This window comes from Neodiprion virginianus, chromosome 3 (genome assembly GCF_021901495.1).
Source record: "Neodiprion virginianus isolate iyNeoVirg1 chromosome 3, iyNeoVirg1.1, whole genome shotgun sequence".
Lineage (NCBI taxonomy): Eukaryota > Metazoa > Arthropoda > Insecta > Hymenoptera > Diprionidae > Neodiprion > Neodiprion virginianus.
The window spans coordinates 38,867,416-38,882,823 of record NC_060879.1 but is presented as its reverse complement, the minus strand read 5'-3'; the positions used below and the strand labels follow the sequence as shown (position 1 = coordinate 38,882,823).

The 15,408-nt window shown below is 42.5% G+C and overlaps 1 protein-coding gene across 4 annotated transcripts in view; it reads left to right on the top strand.

Moving 5' to 3' along the window:
- Window positions 1-10,428: 10,428 nt before the first annotated feature.
- LOC124300124 (gamma-aminobutyric acid type B receptor subunit 2) overlaps window positions 10,429-15,408 on the top strand; it is a 103,459-nt gene continuing 98,479 nt past the window's right edge. For 3 of the 4 annotated variants that reach the window (XM_046753819.1, XM_046753821.1, XM_046753822.1), the window contains exon 1: window positions 10,429-11,207. The gene's annotated coding sequence lies outside the window, so the exon portion shown is untranslated. The remainder of the gene's footprint in view (window positions 11,208-15,408) is intronic. The other variant, XM_046753820.1, reaches the window with a different exon arrangement.

Genomic DNA, 15,408 nt, shown 5'->3' with positions numbered 1-15,408 from the left:
AATGAAACGAGCTTTTCATTCTTAATGCAACGAGGTCGCAGGCGGTATTTCATAAGGGGCTTCGTTCACCTCTGACGGCGAAGAAAGAGGAAGACACGTGACTAATTTGCGCCTGAAGAATTATTGGAAATGTCTTACACAGGAATTAACATCACGTACAGAAAATAAATAACGCCCACTGTTGTTATTTTTTTTTTTCTTTATCCACCACGTCGGTGATTCCTGCTGACCATTTTCGTCTAGTCAGGTTAGTTGTGCATGTTACACTGCAGGCTTAAGAACGATCGACAGCGACGTTTTATTTATTCAGCAATATTCCCGAGTCTCAGTGATTTATTTTGCGATCAATTCCGACGGTTGAATATAAACCAGAAAAACTGCGGCCTTTCTGCGCAAACGGCAATCGTTTTTCATCGTATATTATGTAACGTACCGTATCCCCTAATCCTGATCTTGTTATTTATTACGCTGTGAAAGGCCAAGGTTTTATTTCTCTGCCAAAAGCGATTGGCCTTACGACTCCAAGTATATTTTTAGCAAATTGATTGACCACTTCGTAGCGTTGCTCACTATTGATACAGATTATATTATATTTTTGGTATACTAGTTGACATTCATTGTTCGCAGGGTAATGCCGTCTGTTTTATAATCATTTGTTTTATATATATTATTGGTCAGTTTTATTTGAGGTACAGACAAAGACTAAAGCACGTTAAAAATGGAAACGTCGATATTGCGTGACGTTAATTCTTTTACGCGTAATTTGAGAAACAATAAAGTATCAATTATAGAGTAATGTCTTTATTTTTGGCTTTACTGATTATTATTGAACACCGCTCGGACGGTCATTGTAAAAGAAATACCCTCGTAGCGTACGGTAGGATAATGGATCGAGAAACAGCCACCAATTTTATCCTCGATCAAAAACAATGCGCGACTTACCGTGGGGTTAAAAATTGGGAGAGGAGCCAGTATCATCTTTACAACGGTCGGTGGAATCTACTTTTCACATCCGCTGGTAACGTTGAAATTCCTGAACCCTCTCTGGGTATTTGCAGACTCGCTCCAAGGGTGTCAAGTGAAACTGTAGACTCCTGAAACAAGGTGAATTTAGACACAAAATGCTGATAGATGGCGAATTTCTAGGTCGCATTTCCGTCTTTTAACGAGCTTTTGAGCAAATTTTCATGCACCAAGCTCTGAGAAGCTATTCTGATAGGTACAGGGAAAAAGTTTCTTTACATATGAACGCTGGCAGTCAAATTGCACCTCTCGAGATACGTGAAATACTCCAAATTCCAGCCACTTTGATCCGCCAACACTGACATTCAGACTCCTTGCACATCTCGAATAATTACTGAAAATACTTCGTCTCGAAAGTTACTTATTGCGATCGTGTAATCAAAATGACACGTATGGTAGCTCGTGAACTGAATATGAGCTTCGTGCGCCATTGGTGCGTAAATAGTTGAATCATTACAGGGAAATGGGCGACAGCTAACTAACTTTCATAATACACTGCAGCTTGTTTGCGTTGAAGAGGTATAAAATACGACAATTTCACCCTGTTACGCAGAACTATTTAATTGAATTCCTGCGAAGAGGTACTGCATTCCCACCGTTTGAGCTATAAATTTTGGTAGTATTGTCACAGTTTTTACATAGTTTTCATCATCATTATTACTACTAACTATTATACATTTTTTTTCTTTGATTACCCATCATAGTTCTACAACGGTTATAACTATATTTTAAAAACTTTCCAATCAGTCAGGAATTCCATCACCATATTCTAAATTAATTTCATCTTTCATTATGACAGTATATATACGAGACAAGAGAAACTTGTTTGAAAACTCACTTCGCCAATTTCACGGCCATCAAACATCATTGTTCCTCGGACAAAACGAGTCAAAATTGGTTCGACAATTCTTCCGTTTGTTCGAAAATCACGGCAGCAGTTCCAGATAACGTTCGTTGTGCAGAAGCGACTAAAGAAGTGGCGAACCATGTGAGTTATACTTTCACCAAAATATCAACCGTATTCTGTGTCGTGAACAAAAGACGGAGACTGCATTTCGTACGTTTGACAGTGTGCATAAAATGCGACGAATGCTGTGGCAGTATTCGTGACTCCTGAAATTCAAACTATTTCCAAGCTCGAAAGTGCATCTTAAAACAAACTGGCATACCTATTTTATACGTCTGGGTCTAGTAATGAAAAGAATAAAAATACTGCGTGGGTTTAAAGCTGTCTCGTAAATAGGCAAGGAACACGGATGCCGAGAGAAAGCTGATGTATGAGCCCTGAGATCCAATGGGACTATTTTCCAATTTTGTCGCACATCTGGCGCCTCTCCTTGGTGAATTAAGGGAAAGCCGATAGCGGGAGCTGCACAACCGTGACTTTGACTGTCACTTTTCGAGGTCTTATTGTTTATAGAGGGGGTCGGGGATCCGGAATCAGTGCAGATACAGACTCCGAGCTAGGTATTGATTCCGGATGGATCCAGAGTCTCGTATCCTCCGGGAACCGGGGTTGGACGCGACTTGAAGTACGCACAGTTCTCGTTTTCTGCCGCACTCGAGGCTTCCCGCCACTTGGGCAGCTGCCAATCAACACTGAGCAGCACTCTTTGCAAGATTTTAACAAGCGCCACCTTGTTCCGAGACTTTTGAAAAAGGAATTGAAGCTGCAGCTAGCCGGTCAACTTGTTCCGTATGCTAGTCAGATTTCGGTTCACCGAATAAAAACCAGACCAAACTTAAGGTTATGTATTATTGTAGCTCGGCGACATCGTCGAGAGTAAAAATATGACTTTGCATTGTCATTGGTCGCAGAACGAGAGTGAAAAAACTTTGGACCTCGATCAGACCCCTTTTTACCCCGTTGTCGTTCATTTCGATAAAAAACCAGAGCACAATACTGTCGGGCTTGTCGATTATCGCAAAAATTCTGTACCGTTCTGTTTTTCCACCTTTGGTACTCTTTGACGCGGGAAAATTTAATCCATCACTACTTTGTTTGACAGTCAATATGATCGCCAGGCCGCAAAAGTCAAAAAGTTTAAAAAATTTCCGCTCAACGATCAATAAAATATTGTGGTGACTACGCCAAATTCGATAAAGTTACTTTCCCCAGTTGAAAATGTTGAAAAATTTTCGTATTTAAACCCAGCTATGCCCTGGATTGAAATAAGTATCAAATCGTGTGAATCCTAATCGATTCGCTGGAGCATTTGTTTGGTTTCGTAGACGTGAAATTTAAATTCAACGAAAGTCAGTAACTCCTGTCCGTTCGTTTCTTTGAGTTTCAATGTCTGCGGTTTTCTCCACCAGAGAGTTAAATTCCACAGACTTCATAGCATTCTTCAAAATCTGAAGAGGCAATAGACACTTGTTTGATGGTATTTGCTTTCTGGAAATTCTGGTTTACTCTGAGCATAATATTGCGCTTTATGTGGCCGCAATGAATTCCATTCCCACCGTATAAACTTCTGTTTATGGGTAGGTTCTGAACAGGTAAACAAAAACAACAGTGGAACGTTGCAAAATATCTCTCGTGCTAATTCCATTTAGCGTAATCAAGTTCGTGGCGAAACAGGGTGAACCTCGATTTCAGCGGAGTTTCTGAACTTTAGCTTCTTGGGCTAATTAAACACTTTCTAAGTGAATTCCAAGTGTTTTTGAAACTTCAAGACATTTTCGTCTTATACATTCGTTCTTCTTCCAAGATAACGAGATCATTCATGTGAACAAAGGACCTTGGTTTAAGGCAAGTCATGCTCTGAATTCGCCCGGGTTTTATTCGTCTGTGAACTTCATCGGCCCCAGGGTAAAAGAACTGCTTGGTTAAATTCGAAAAATCTTCGAAGCATTTCGAAAGGATTTTTAAATTCATCTGGGATTGATGCCTGCAGAAAAAAAAAGAAAAAGAAGTAAAATATGCGCAGAAGGAGATCAGACCCTTTGCGCTAATTTTACTGAAACATAAATTGCGAAGGCCGTTTATACTTACAGCATATCACAATCTTCGCAGGAAAATCCAGCAACAGAGAGCGGCGGGCAAAGCTCGAAAAATGCTGACGGTTAACGTATTCGATGATTAATATTCGGTCACATAGACCAAACTCGCCAGGTATTCGAATCTTGAGTTCGCCAATTATCTGCCGTGGACTGCCTTCGAGGAATGTTTAAACTTTACAGGTCCGCCGACGGCTGAACAGATCTAATTACACCTTTTTTCTCGCTCGCCGATGACTTTTCACGTTTCTTTCCAGACGACTGATTATTGTTCGACTTTACATGCCTGCGATGGAAGCTTAGTGTTGATATACTTCGAACACTTGAGTGCTCCGCCGTTGCGAGAAGAAAATATCGAAATACTGTGTATCAGAGGTGTTTCCGTCAAAGCCTTAGTCCATTAAAAGGTACTGGTATAGTGTAGTGTAAGGGAAGTTGAACCGACGGGTAGTTTAGCTCCAGATTGTGACCCAGATTGACCTCGTTGCAGAGGACGTGCAGTAAACTAGAATTTATGGTAGATTTAAGGTGCAACTGAAATCGTGTATAGATGCATGAGATTTTGAGTTATAACCGGCGAGCTGACGTGGTACGGAAATTAATCGTGTCTGGTTTGAGGTAAGGGATGAGTTTCCTCGAGCGCGTTCTTTCGCGAGTTGCGTACCGTTGGACCCGAGAAAATCGAGTTCCACAGAAAAGTAACAAGAAGCTTTGAACTCGTAAAAATGAACTAGAGTGTCTGGCTCGATCAAAAAAGGCCAGTTAAACAGTACAGGGTGAAAGGTCACGCCCTGCGCAACTTGCTCAGCAGATTCGACCGAAAAGATACCTCCAGACTCACTCAGTCGTTGAATAGAAACACCCCGTGCTCGATGTCTGAGTGAGCGAGTCGACAAATGTCGAAGGTTACGCGAAGGCTGCGAGAAAGAAAAGGACGTCGCACGTATCCCGGGGGAAGCCAGGCGCCCTGAGCTGCTCAGGACAAGGGCCATTATGCCGGCACGTAGCGCGCCGTCAGCGAGGGTCGAGTGTCTAACCAGCCGGTGCAGATCCAAGCCTTCAATGGCGCGAAGACTGGGTCAGGAGCACAACGGAAGCGATACTCCGTACACGACCATCCTGAGTCCTTGATTGCGTTGGGACAGCGGCAGGACCTCGACCCGAAGATTACTCTTCGCGGAATCCTGCGTCACATTCCGCCCGCAATCCCGAGAAATTTGAGAGACTGCTAGGTCAGGATGCAAAGGATAAGCGAAGCCCAAAGCTCGCAAGCCAAAGGGAGGTCCTGACGAGTGAGCTTCGAGGCTGCAGGTTGTGAGGGTGGTAGGACAACCCGTGATAAGTATAACGACGTCATCCCCACGTAATATATCCACCCTCTAATTCGAGCATTCGTGGAACACTATCATTGTCAGACGCATACCGAACACGGCGCGACAAAGGTGGATGTAGCTGCCTGTTTGCTCCTGCGAAACCTCGAGGACTGCTCGTTGTTAGATGTACCTGGAAACCCGAGGTATCGGGATGTGCAGAGACTGCTGGTATCAACGCTTTGTCTGGAAGCTCGCTGAGATTGATTTGAGGACAGCGTAAGACCGTGGGTCTGACAGGGAGGTCGTTCTGACGGATCACCCTTGTCTAGGAGCGCTTGACCATCGGTGCAATAGTCGTCGGCCAGACGGTCACTAGACAAGCCAGTTATCCTTGAGCCGAATAAGGAGGAGGGCCATTAAAAGACCGGCCTGGAAAAGTCTTTGAACCTTGCGGTATCTCTGAAATCCTTTCGAGCAAATCGCTTTCCGAGGGAAACCGCTCTACTTGAAAATTTGTTGAACACGATCCCGTTGGCGACGACGCAATCCCTTGCGTTCGATCAAAGCGTTCTCCGGTGAGAAGGTTACAAAAAATCCTTTCAAATTTGATTTCTTATTGGTGCACGTGGCATCTATTACGCTTTTGAAGGATGCAGTCGCGTCTGAAAACAACTTTGATTTCAGTCAAGTCACGATTTCTTCGCTCGATCATTGTGCCAGCAGACGAGCTTAAGTCTACGTTAAAACCACGCCTTTTCGCTAACGAAAATCTCGCTGTAATTGAAGAATTTTTCCGGCTCCTCCACACTGTCGTTATGACTGTACCACACCTGACTCGATATTTACAGTCAGCTGCAGCTGTTGCTTATCCGAGAAACTCTACTTGCCGCTAACGACAAATAAAAATACGTGTCAACGAGCACAGGTGCCTTCGATAGAGCTCAGTTTTTCCCTTCGTCTAGGCACGTTATAAGAGCTCACATGTAGCCGTGGTTTTCTGTGAAATGGATCTCAGGATTTGCCGAGTGATGAGAGATAGTAGCGATCTACTGAAACCAATCTTATCACAAGCCTCGTGATTCTTTGTTCCCCAATATTGAGGGTGGAGGAGGAAACTTCATTACTGGTAATTTCACGCTTATTGTTTCATAGCGACAACCGCGTTACTCCTTTCCCCTGCAGTAACGATTGGAATGAATTACCAGCTTTTGGGTCTGTCTACTGTACCAGAATTAATTCGTCTGGCGAAAAGACAACTTGTGATACAGGTTATACAGATATTTCATCCCTAATGCTGAATGAATCTTGCATTCATAACAGCATTCTCGCGCAGAGCGATTCGAGTGTCTCGTTTTTATAGTCTACAAAAAGATCTGCAACGGAAGGCTCGTGATTTCCATCCGATAGATTTTTTTTTTCCGATCATTTTTCTTTGCTGTCCGAAAGAACGTGCCTCCAAAGGTGATCCTTTTACCGGCATAAGGTATTATAGTTATGCGAGAAAAAGGTATTGAACAAGGGACTCATTTATAAACGTCAACCATTTCAACGACTTCTTAGCATCGGTTTCTATTTTGCATTCCAATTTCTTTTCGATGGAATACTGCAGCATTGATTAGATAGCGGTCACTTGGTATTCGCAATAGAAAGTTGATATATGAATGAAAATTGACGTAAAGATCGCGGAGTGAATAATCGAATATCTGTAGACGAAGAGAAGGGCAAAAAAGTACCTCCAACAATGAACGAGACTTTGAGGTACCTCGAATATTAGATTTGAATTTAAAGGTCGTTTTCTTGTTGAGATTCAAAAGTTACATGTAACACTGTGAAAAGTGAAGTTGATTTACGACTGTTCAGCCTGCGTACCGTATAAAATCTCGTATGATCACACGAGTCCAGAACTTCAGCGAATATACCTGATTTAGCGAGTGAGATAAAATCGTGATATCGTTTCCCGATGTGCCAACGAAGAAACAAACAGATCCGAAATGTCCGAGGTCATTGTAACGTCGTAAACTGAAATGAGCAATGCCAGACATACATTCGTACATGCATTTCAGTCCGACGATTCTCTGGCAAAAACCCTCTTCATTCAAATTTAACGATGATGAAACTACGCTACCGGAACGCTGCGCTCGGGCTAACGAAGATTAATTGAAACAATGGTTACAATACCTGGCATGCATCGGGATCAGGCATAGAAAGTGGCTCATTCTCGCAGAGGGTATAAAGCAAGTGTCGACTCGAACGAATGAATTAGACTTGAAGCACTGCCGTTAGGCACGAGGGTTTCCTCGCGAAATATGCCGTGAAATTTATCGATCTCTAAATCCAGCGAAATACGAGTTGATCGATATCGCGTTGCTGCTACAGCTACTAATTTCAGGTACCTGCTATTTGACCGGCGGATGCTGGGTAGGCAGAGTTCAAAGTAATCCAATCTTCTAATTCTGCATCGAGACTGGAATCTCGTTACATTGTGCAATTCGGAGAATTTCTCCCCTCGCTGTTTAGAGAGCGCGGCTTTCATCGAGTGTCTACTGTAACTCAGAAACCGTCCGTCCCTCGGGGTCTTACGAAGCAACGGTGTCGGATGATCCGTCCTCCGGGCTTCGATCATCCCGTCGGAATCGTTTGGCAATACGGCTGATCGAAGGGGAGAGTAACGAGAGAGATTCGACTCTGAAGAGACGTGAAATAACGAAAAATTGCATCAGCGATCCGTCCGACGTTATTATCACCATTATCAGGAACGTCTGGAACCATGATTATTCAACGGAAAGTGCGTCCAGACTTATACGTGTCCAGGAGAAACTCGAATGTACGAGCTTTCCAACTTCGGATCCCTAAAATGCATTATGCATACTTTGGGTGGGTACATAAGCGATACCTTTTCCGGTATCCATGTAAACTTTTGCTCCTCCAGCCAGCAACAGTGGCAGTCTGTCAAACCGAGGATAAATCGTTTTGGGATGAGAATTGCCAGTGGAATGTAGCCGCGGGTTATATATAAATTTTTTTTTTCGGACAGCAGCCTTCCAAGTTACGGAACCACTCTTATTTCCTGTTTTTCGATATACAGCCGCCTTTTCGAAAATATCTTCAATCGTCTCCAGATATCGTTAGGCGATTTGCTATTGCTCAGCCCGCAGCCGAAGGGTTTCGTAATCGCATTTTCCCGGACTGGCCGCTCGTATAGCCCGATCGAATTTTGACGAGATTGGAAAAATACCCCCAAGACTTTTACCAGCGACAAGAATTTCGCGAAAAACACGTTACGATGAAAGTGTGGAGAAGTCATTGCAAGCACCGATAGTCCTTTTTCCTTTACATGTATGATACCAGTCGGATTTGCTCCTCAAATTATTGAAGAAATTTACATTATTTGATTCTAAAATCCAATGAATTGTCTCGTACTTATTCATTGTGTGAAACACGTTTCACTTTCCCGGAATTGTTCTCATTTTCAATTCCTTTTGTCAGACACGTTACGTACGTTAGTGTTTCCGGGCGACATGTGGCACGGAGCACAAAGTACGTAACGTCGAATCAAGCCTCAACTTCGGAGGTGAAAAGTTGGGTCAGGAGGATATACTTAAAGAGGTAAAAGTGCTTAAAGCGAGGCCGAAACCCAGAAGTGCTCTCCTGCCCTGGCCGTCACGCTTTTGTGAGAAACGTGACAAATCTAGGGTTTGTTCACTGGGAAAAAAGAAGAAAACAATATTTCCTCTTCTCTCGTAAATTATGTCAAGATTTTATCGCTGCTCATACCATACGTCGTTCGGTACGCCGGTGCGTTACACCATCGTTAATCAAATACCTATGAAAACATGTCGAGGCACATGTGGCGTTGTGGCTTATCCCACCATCGCGTCGTGCCATTTGATTCAATTATGATATCGAGGATAATTGCAGCATTCACACATTACTCGAACTGTGCGTACATTGGTTTGAAACTCATTTACCACTTCTGTGATCTGTGCGAAGCAGCCTACACGCCACATTTTTACTTGACCTGGTTGTTCACGAGTAGCAATTGTTGTACCGAATCATTTTGTAAACGCTTCATTATTCACGCCCGGATGATGCCGGAATATTAGTTTCTGGTTTAAGCTTGTTGGAAAACTTTGCTCGCGTTCTATAGTTGAGGTATTTACTCTGGAGACAACAAGGTAGGTAAGAGCTGAGTCAGATAAGATCAAGAAAGGTAATAAACCACGGTTTAACCGTGGCTCGGTGCCTGTACTAACTTTCAGGAAAGAGGGATGATTGTTATATACTGTAAAGATAGATGAATGAGAATTTATTTATGGCGATAGACGGGAATTATTATATCGTCCTGCAGGTATTGCGCAAATAGAACTTTACGACGGTTTTCGATCATTCAATCCACGTTTGGATCGTTCCGCACGCGGTGACCGAGATTAAATCTGGTTCGATTGACACGGCAATACGGAAAACAGCCTTCATATAATGCACCAATTCGCAGTCGACATTCCACGTCTGAATATCGTCGACGTAAACAAAGATTTTGGATCAATACACGACACAACCGACGTGTTGTCTGAGCTTCATCAACATACAGGTGTATAGCGCGTGTTGCTTACAAGCCAGAGTGGATAATTTCATTGTAAGTGAAACTACGATACTCCAGATACGAAGTTTGGAGTACGTGCCCATCTTTGCGGCAACTTCCATTGAAGCAAAACTAGAACCTTGCCATTCTCGGGACTATCCTGAACCTCCCTTGTGAGATCAACCGTCAACCCAAAGTGTGTATTTTCGATTCGTAGTCTCTGCTTCGAGGTCTCGTAAACTTCATAGCTCGAGTACTTTACATGTGTACCCGGGAGTTTAGGTACTTGCCAAAACGTCGAATCGTTTGCCGCTCTTTTCTGTTCCGGTAGTGACCACATTACTTATCTGCTATCCCCGACAGTTTTGTGGCCTGAAGAGAAGCTGCACGGAGAAGATGGGATTCCGTCTCATCCCTCGGCGCGCATGCGCGGTACAAACCACCACAGGTAGCACCTCGAGTTGCGGGGAAAATCAACCCCACGTCAAAGAGGCAACCAGTGCGCGCACTGCCTCCACGCGATGCGCTGGTCTCCCGGTTGACCCTCGCTCGATCCGATGTCAAGGCCATTCGACAATCACCGATACCGATAATCACCCTCGTCGCTATATAACGGACGGAGGAAGCTTTTGAAGTAGGTTTTTACCATAATGATCATGGTAGACGATTCGGAAAGATCGATGAAAAATTAACTGGGAAACGACCGAGATGCTTGACTCAATCGGTTATGTGGAGACGAAGTTCGGGATTAGATCAAGTCGCGAATCGATCTAAATTTGGCCAAAGTTTTTCGACGCTTAGATAACCAGCGGGGAAAAAGCTGAGATCTTTGCCAGTGAGTAAACTGTTCGCGCGATTTGGGCAGAGAATAAGTTGCATAATTTTCTTGAATATAGAAACTTTGTGGGGAAATGATAATTTTACGATAATAGGAAGCGAACGGACTCCAGTGGCGAATGTATAATTAACACAATTAACTTACAGGTCGATACAAAAGTTGTTTCGATAATATCTGCGTCACGCGTGAATGCGCGGTAAATAATCGGACTACGGGTGTTGTTGAAAAACGTCAGCTTTTTCCCGAGGTTCGCGATCATTCAGCGATGTAGAGACACCCGTGACGCAGGTGGAGAGCTACTGAATTTTCGGGAGTTCGCCAACGTCGGGGAAAAATGTTCCCACCGATTAATCCGGTCGATCCGGTGGGCTGAAAAGGTCAGTGCGAGGATGAGGCGGAGGTCAAAAAGTGCTGAAAACCCTTGCCCAGTGAGGCGTGCGAAGTACTTCTGGAGGTAAGGGATACGGTTATTCGCATTTGTTATGGTGCTATATTTCTACGTCCTCGTATAAAATGACCGTTATTTATAATGTCCCGTGACCCAGGGACCCCAACCGGCCATCACGTGACGACCGTGAAATTAGATCCGTCATGCGCGTAACGATTTCCGAAATCACCGCTATTAATAAAATAAAAAATGACCCGTAAACTGCGCTCGTGTTTGGTTTATGGAAAAAGGCTTACATCCCCCAAACGTTTAACGTTTCGCGGTAATTCTTACCGATTCATAGTCACACCTCGAGTTTTTCCAGAAAATTAACTTTTACGTCTTTGAATCGGTGATCCAGAAATTTCGCACGGCTCTGTTTCCGGACAATTCGAAATTTCTGCAATCAGGTGCAGGACAGCATGCAGTTGTGAATGTACTATCGGTTTCTTCAATGCCCATAGCTTGTAGAACCTAACTGTTTCCATCATCTAAACACGTTCTCTCCGGCGGAATATTACGTTATCGAACTATCCGGCAACTGCTGCCCTTCGTGCAGTTAATGCACGCCTCGGGGATACTTGGTCCATGCATCTGCGGTATTCGTGCCTACCGGAATTTCCGACAAATCCCAGATAATCGTGCTCATGAATTGCAATTTGATTTATCTACCGACCGTGATTCATCTTTCGGAATATTTTCTGCTACCGGTTATCGGTATTTTTATTAGACACAAGGACGGAAGGTATAAGCCATAATTACAAAAACGCGAACTTCTCCTCCAAATTTAAAATATTCGGGAAATTTGGGACAGGCGTGAATTCGTACTAAATTTGTTTTCGGATATAATAACTCGGTTATGATGCAATTACGTACAAAATGATGCGAAGATCTTGTTCTGCTGAAAAAATCTGACGAACACAATGAACGGACAATACGAGGAAAAATTTTTCTCGAACCATCTGTGAACGTGATTCTTCGATTCTACAATTTAATTGATTCGGTTTTATTTTAAAAAAAAAAGTATATTCCAGTTAAAGAAATTTCTCATTACCTCTATGAAGTAATAGCCAAATAATGTCGTGAATAATGTTGTTAACCAATTTCATGAAATCTGTGTAAAACTCTGATTGATATTCTAAAATTATGAACCGTTAGTTCTTTGCGCAAATGAAGTTCTAAACGAATTTTTCTTTCAGTGACTACCGTAGGTACTGCATGAATATAGTTGTTTACATTATAGTAGTTATAGTATACATTCGGAGTAACTGTAATGGAGTGAAATACCTCAGAGTACCTCAGAGTATGTAACTCAATCCAGAATCCCCTCTCAGTGGTACAGGATTATTGGATCTAGGTGCGGCACGAATCGGGCTTAGACACCCGGCCAGAATAGGCCCGAGGAATGGCTGGCGGTTCAAAACTGAAGCTTCGAGTTTGCAGATAGTGGGTGGACTCCTAGATTCGCCGATAGGTCAAGTGGCGAAGGATTTCCCTTACATATTCAGCTCGGGAAGCACTAGAAATAACTAGGAGACCATGTATGCATGAGTTTGTGTCTTGGCGTGCCTTACGTGACGTACATATATACCCGTGAACGTGTAGGAAATACACCGGGTGTGTGTGCGTGCCGGGAATATCGAGGACCGCATTTTTTCACCGTTTCATTTTTCCCCCACGTTTTCACACGACATTTCGGATACCCCAATTTGTCTCCAACTCTCGCATGCATTGAAATTCCACCACTCAGTTACCCGATAAGTGAAAATATTTTCAGCGCTTGCCGATATGCTCGGTTTTTCTGCGCGGGGTCTCTCTACTCGTCGTTTTGATCAATAGGCTCATTAACATGAGGGTGCAAAAACGTGGATTCAATTTCTGGATGATAAAATGAACGAATCCAGGAACGAATACCCCGGCTGAATAATACCGAACCCTTACCGGTGTATACTGATTTTTAATTTCGCATAAATAATCCGTGTAGAAAAAACGTAGTAATTATTCTAGCCAAGAGTTGGCGAAGAATAATACAAGCAGTGGTGAACAATTTGAAAATTCATTACCCTTCACGATTGCACTCCGCCTCTTATACGGGAAAAGAAGCAGGTATACCTACTTGGAAAGTTGGAAAAGTTTAACTTCCGATGTCGAACATCAAGTACCGGCAACTCGTTCAAGAAATAATTTGAAGAGCTTTTGCAAGAGGCCAAGCTAATTTTCTTTCTCATCGTCAGTGCGAGAAAATATATCAAAGCCACTTTCAATTCGAGACTGAAAGCGCCTGATCTTGTCGTAAATGTAATGCTTTATACATAGCAAACAAATGCCTGAAAACAGTTTTGCAGAAAAAGTTTGAACCGCTTTTTGCCATGGAAATTCTCTCCATCCCGTTACCGCAATTTCTCAATTGACATCGAGTAATTAAACTTTCCTCATTCTCTCGCGCCTTGTTTGTTCTCACTTTTACCGAAATTTTTTCAACTCCTTGCGTAAACTACACCAATTTACATTTCTCGATTAAGCCGGGCTCCCGCAGACTAGATTATTCGTTATTTACTGTAATTAACAAAGTAAACGATGAAGCTTCCGTTTGCCTCATTTCTGTTCATGTTAGTTTAGCCGACTTTGCACACTGACAGCCGTTCTTACCTGCACACGAGGTGCCTATAACCTGACAAACTCCGGAGGCAAACCCAATAACCATCAAGACTAAACAGTTTCATCGCTGAGCGTGACACTGAAATAATATATGACATAATTCCAAAATCACGCAAATTCTTATCCACAGGATCCGTCATTTTTCAATGGACAACTGATACCATAATTTACTTTTAATTATTCATTTCGATGAATTTCTATGGTTCACAGCAATGTTTGAAAATGACAAAGAACACAAGCTTATCTTTCACGTTATGTCAAAGAATTTTTTGATTCAGATTTTCCAGATTCTCGCAAACATTTTTGCAGTGTTACGACCAACGATAAAAATTCTAATATCCTTTCATTGCCGGATTGCAGAATTCGGGGCGATTAAAATTGATACGTGCATGAGAACGGGGAAAACCATATTTGCGATCTACGTGCACGAATCTTTCATTAATTCAAATGAGTCACTCTGTAAAACGTCCACGTAGGTGTATCGCGATCATTCGGTACTTGCAGAAGCTGTTTCGCGTGTACACAATTGTTATTCCACACCACGTTCCGGCAACAGTTCGTATCACAATAAGTTGGATACGAGTTACCTGGACTATGCAGTCGAATTGATTTATCACGTTGGATAAAGTAATTCTTTGGAAACTGCTACGAGATAATACCCCGGTGACTCGAGGAATCCAGATGAGCAAAGGTCTGCTGGAATCGATATATCTCACTGGTACCAGCGTCACAGGAAAATACTCAACGAACCTTGGAACCGACTGCGATGAAGATTTCCCCCATGAAATGCCAACGGTATAAAAGAAAATCACTACTTTTACAGTCGCAATGATCACCCATATCGGGTATGGACAGTCAAAACGAAATCGGAGTAAAAAATTTAATACCGAGTCGTGAAACTTTATGTTCATGTCGGTCAGATGCATCCCGTATATATGGTTTAACGGCGGACACATCGCTGGATAGTTTGGAAAGTAGGTTTTATCTGGGTTCCGAGAGAAATGGAATCTGCGATATGTGTGTCGATTTTCAGAACCGGAGCGAATCGCTTCAAGACACGAGAGAGATTGATTGATGATTAATGATTGATTTTTACCTATGCCTTGGTTATGCCTTCAGGCAACAAATTACAGACAATAAAAACAACATAACACAGAGAATTCGTGGAGAAAACGGGAGACAATCGAGTCGAGTAACGTATGATTAATAATAATAATAATTAAGGACAGTCCATTAGGTAGGACGGCAATAATTATTCTAATTAATAATTGTAGTTGGTTATAAATACAAGTAGAACGCAGATGCTCGCAGAAAATTAGTGATAGTTAATGATAATGTAATGATAAAAAGAGAGAGAGAGACTGATTAGATTAGATTAGATCGTATTTTTGTTACTCATAATTGAATCAAAACTTTACATTAGCAATGACATATAAATACATGTACATATAATATATATATAGAGAGAGAGAGAGCTTGAGAAGCCAAGTGTACAGTTTTTTGTTCAGAAAAAGCAGTGGTCCACGACCCCCGAGATATTTGCCTCGTAAATACACAATGGGAGCCTTAA